This window comes from Talpa occidentalis, unplaced genomic scaffold (assembly GCF_014898055.3).
Source record: "Talpa occidentalis isolate TD23 unplaced genomic scaffold, MPIMG_talOcc4v2.1 talOcc4.1235, whole genome shotgun sequence".
NCBI classification, from domain to species: domain Eukaryota; kingdom Metazoa; phylum Chordata; class Mammalia; order Eulipotyphla; family Talpidae; genus Talpa; species Talpa occidentalis.
Window position 1 is genome coordinate 10,742 of NW_023601252.1, and position 4,998 is coordinate 15,739.

A 4,998-nucleotide genomic window follows, 5' to 3' on the forward strand; every position below is an offset into this window, starting at 1 on the left:
CTTTATTTACCTACATTTATTTTAGTTTATGACTATGCAATATAAAATTTATGACTCTATAATTCTCCTTTCTGAATGGATTCTCATCATAAGCTGAACATGATTATCTATTGAGTCAATAGATTGGACAGACACAGCAATCTTTGATGGTGTGATAAAAGTGAGATATTTGGAATCAAGTAAAATCAAATCTATAAGGCACAAGTAAGGTACACGAACAGATGTTGACTTTCCTTGTTGTACTGACTCTCATCTCTTAATTCACATCTATGGGCCTCATAGGGGCTACACAAAACCAATGAACGAAAAGAACTCAATTCTGAGAGATAACTTTGCTAGCAGAAAAATGACCCGCTGCCACAATGTGGCGCCATTGCTGCTGCTCTGCAATCTCTCAATGAACACATCTGCAATTGTGCACTTATTTTTTCTCTGTATTTCTATATTTTAAAAATAAAGTACATTGTTGTACATCCTTGTTAGTTCTTTGTTAGTGTAGGATTTCTCCCCTCAAGTGTGGTCGCCATAGTTAACCTACCAGCAAAGCACCTGTAGTCCATGACCTTAGTCTATCCTTTGCACTTGTTTTCTTCACGTTGTATAGAAGAAATGGATTAAGTAGAAGAAGCCATACATTTCTGGGCATTAAAGAATAGTTTGTGTGGTTGTTCAGAATCCTAGAAAAAAATAAGATCGAAATACTGAGGATAAGTAAGCTTGGATGAAAGATATGTGTATATGATGAAGTAACTTATATCTTGAAAACCAGGGAGTCATTTAGTGGCAGGTGATTTTATCAGAAGGCTTACATCTTGGAAGGTGCAGTGATTTATCTCTCCATATCCTCCAGATATTTCTTAGCTTGTAAGTGTCTTCTAGTACCACCGTCTGAAAATTACAGAAGCTTGGTTAACAACATGGGAATTCACATTGCATTGCCTTAGACGAAAAACAATAATTTGGACTAATAGGCATATAGCAATCATTGCTCTGACATATGCAGGAGCATCAAGAGAGTCCAGAATAATAAGAATACAGAATGATCAATTAAACCAGCAAAGGGGCTGGCTGGAGACAGTACCCTGAGGAGCTGAGCACAGTATATAAAACTAAACTATTGGACTATTTATGGTGCTGTATCCCCAGTAGCTAGACGAGATGGGTCTGAGAGTTAAGGAATAGAAGTATGATGAGCTCTAGTCACCATCATTCATACTGACCACTTAATGTAATTTACACTTCTCATCTGTAAAAGTTAATTTCACTGAAATAAAAATCTTGCCTCCATGGGGTGGGGGTGGGAAAATGATTTTACAAGACATTACAATGAGAATACCACTAAAATTAAAGATACAAAGGGCTACATATTTTGTGCATTTATGCTGGCATGCTAATAGGCAAATAAAAGATTTTATCTATTGATGATGATCTAGTTGCCATAATTGTTTGACTAGTAATGATCCTGCTCACTGTGACAGGTGGGGGAACTCACATTGTGAGTAGGAAGAGCTATTTTACGACCTGAGGGACGCCTGATACTTATATGCCTGAAATAACCGAACACTGGTATTTGTCACAACCATAACCTGATGGGTATATCCCAACTAAGTCTTCCCAAGAGGCAATCAATGAAGACCGGTGGAAGACTGGCTGAAGCACAGCGGTACAAAGTAGAATGAGTGGGAACGGAGAAAAATGATGTCAATTATGGCAAAGTTTCAACTGGAGCAGAGGGGGCTGTGTCTGCTCCGCTGACACTCTTCTGCAGCGACCTTTGTGGTGATCGAGGCACTGTACAACTATGACGGTCATCTGATTTAATATGCACGGTATGACAAGGGAGCGAGCAGTGTTGGTCTATGTTGAAAACATCATGTCCCCGCCTCTTAGCTCTGTTTCAGCTGCTGGGTTTGGGGGAGGTTGTTTTTGTGTGTGTTCGCTTGTTTGGTAATTAGAAAACTTAGGATGTCTCTTGTGTTGAGGAAGGCAACCACGAGAATGTGAGCACTTGTTGATTCAAAGTTGGACCTGGGATATTAAAGGCGCTGTACCTCTTCTCCCATCAGTATACACTCTGTTTGCCTTCCTTGCTCCTAGAAGCTGCCCAAGGACATATGACTGAAAAAGAAAAATGTTTAGACAATTTAGACAATACAGGTGATGACATAAACTTTTCAGTTTCGGTGATTACATTAACTTTTCAGAAAACCCCTTGTCTTATAGCTGACCAAGACAAAGTTTTGTTAAGTACGTACCATTCATTATTAAAAATGCCACCTACCAATATTCTAAGATCTTTCCAGGCCCTCCATGGGTGGCAGTGGTTTCATATCATGCTTAAACAATCTCCTGAGGTTGTGACCTGTGACACAAGCACAGAGAATTTGCAAAACTATGAGACATGGCAATATGGATGGGTACAAAATGAAAATTGTTTCTATGTTTTCTTATATTTTTGGCATTTTCAAAGTTGTGAACAGTAAACTATTTGTATCTGTTCAAAACTTGTTAGGAAATTATTTTACTAAACATTTCAACTATAAAGACTCATACAGTTGGAAAAGTTATATAGTGATCTCTTGAATAACCAACAATTTACCCCTATAAAAAAATTCTGGAATGAACATAAAGGATTACACACTGATTTCTGACATCTTACGTTTTTCTCTAACCATTGAGAACAGAATGATTGTACGACTCCAAGACCATCCTCCAGGTTGTAATCTATGTGACTTTTCTGTCTGTAATTGTGTAATGAGAAAAGCCATCTACCAACATCTGTTTTAAAGAATCCATAGCTCTTAGCTTTATATCATTATCTTCCTAGCAAAAAACCTGAGTATTTCAGGACTATTAAAATTATAGCTTTAAACACATTACCAAACCATGATTTAAGGTCCGCTAACACCTATGGGAATATAATTGGCTCGAGTTTTCCAGTTGAGATCATGGTCAGAGGTGTGATACATGCCAGAAACCTCAGAAGAACATCACATATTCACACATCACTCCACCCTTTGCCACAAGGAAGAAAAAAAAAAGGAAACAGAAGACTAGCAACTGTCCACCTTTTCCTAAAGTCAAGGCATTACCAGTTCCCCTGTGCAGAATAGGTTGTCAAGTTCCATGTCTGAATGCACAGAGAAATGCACAGGTCTTCTACTTCAAGATATCATAGAAATTAATTTGTCGATGTCATTCACTGTGAAGTTTCAACACCATTTGAATAGACTTTGGAAAAATTTTATTATCATTTGTAACTTTGGGGAGAAAAGTTGTAGAGAATCAGATTAAACATTACAGCCATGGTTTTAAAACGCTCATTATTGTATCATTCTGCCCTGATATTATCTAATCATTTTATTATTTTTACTAACATGAAAAGGACCTATGAACATATGAGTCAAACCAAAGCTAAACTGTGAATAATAAAGTTAAACATTAGGTCTTCCCACATGCATAACTCTTACTCTCTCTACTTGATATTATTTGTCGTTTCTTTCATTTTTGAAAAGTTCTATGAGATGTAATGGATATAAGCTCTGCATTTTGGCCAATTTTATTGAGGTGTAATTTACATAGCACATCATTGTTTATTTATCTTAATGATTTCATATATGCGCACATTGCATAATGATTACTGCAATAGATTTAGTTAACCATCCTCACCTCATATAGTTACAATTGTTTTTTCCTTGGGACGTGAACTTTTAAGAGCATGTTTATCAGCTCTTCAGTATACACTAAACCACTGCCAACGATAGTCACCGTGCTGTTCATTAAATCCCCAGAACTTATCTATCTTATGACTTGTACCTTCTGACCATTACCATCCATTTTTCCCACCCCTAGTCAATACCCCTAGAGTATTTGAAAAACTATGACAAGTGGCAATATCAGTGGGTACAAAATGGAAAATTGTTTCTATGTTTTCTTATATTTTTTGGCATTTTCAAAGTTGTGAACAGTAAACTATTTGTATCTGTTCAAAACTTGTTAGGGCATTATTTTACTAAACATTTCAACTATAAAGATCCTAATCAATACCCTAGTCAATACCCCTGGCAACCACCAATATTTTCTCTGTTTACGAGTTTGGGTTTTTTGGCATTCCACATTAAGTGAAATCATACAGTATTTATCCAACTATCCATAAATGAACACTTAGGTTGATTCCATGTATTGACTGTTGTAAATAATGATGCAGTGAACATGGGGAACAGATACAGTGATTTCATCCATTTGGATATGTACCCAGAAGAGGAATTGTTTGTGAGATTGAACATATTGTATTTTTCAAGGAATTGGTTCATTTCAGGATTATCCAATTTGTGGACAGACTTGTTTATAGTTTCTTCTCCTTCTCTTTCTTCTTCTGTAATCCTTTACAATTATATGGAACTTGTGACACTTTATTTTCTCAAGTTAGCAGACTGTGCCCTACTCTCGTCTTACTGAATCTTGTTAGAGCCTTATACATTTTACCGATCTTTTTAAAGAAATAATTTTTGTCTCCATTTATTTTTTCCATTAATTTCCTGTTTCCAATCTCACAAATGTCTGCTCTAGGCATTATTATTTATTTTCTTCTACTTGCTATGGCCTTACTTTTGTCATCTTTTTCTAGTTTCCTAATGTGGAAACTTGTATTATGCGTTTTACATCTTTCTTCTTTTTATATAAATTCAAGGCTATGAATAGCCCGTGGTACACTGGATTCTCTATATTCCACATATTTTGATAAGTTGTGTTTTCATTTTTGCCCAATAAAAACTATTTTTTACTTTCTTTTGAGATTTAATACACAACAATAAGTAAATAATTAAATAAGTAACTGGGGTGTAGGTCAGAGATGAGGGGGTGAGAGGATTCACCAGAGTGGGGAGCAGAACAGGCAGAAGGACCAAAACACACTGCTAAGGGGAGCAGTGGGGCACCACTGGAGAGGTCTGCTGTACCTTATGTGAGTTAACTCCCTGGCAGGGATGGAACTCAGGC

General features: G+C 36.6%; 1 long non-coding RNA gene across 2 annotated transcripts; it reads right to left on the reverse strand.

Annotated features, from left to right (window-relative positions):
* Positions 1-310: 310 nt before the first annotated feature.
* Positions 311-4,684, reverse strand: LOC129145568 (uncharacterized). Of its 2 annotated transcripts, none has more exons than XR_008551315.1 (3): positions 2,256-4,684; positions 2,052-2,118; positions 311-888 (listed from the first exon to the last, which is right to left on the reverse strand). It is a non-coding gene; the product is annotated as an uncharacterized LOC129145568 (long non-coding RNA). The 2 variants fall into 2 exon arrangements; XR_008551314.1 differs by having other exon boundaries at positions 311-677; positions 810-888; positions 2,052-4,684.
* Between the last annotated feature and the right edge of the window lie 314 nt (positions 4,685-4,998).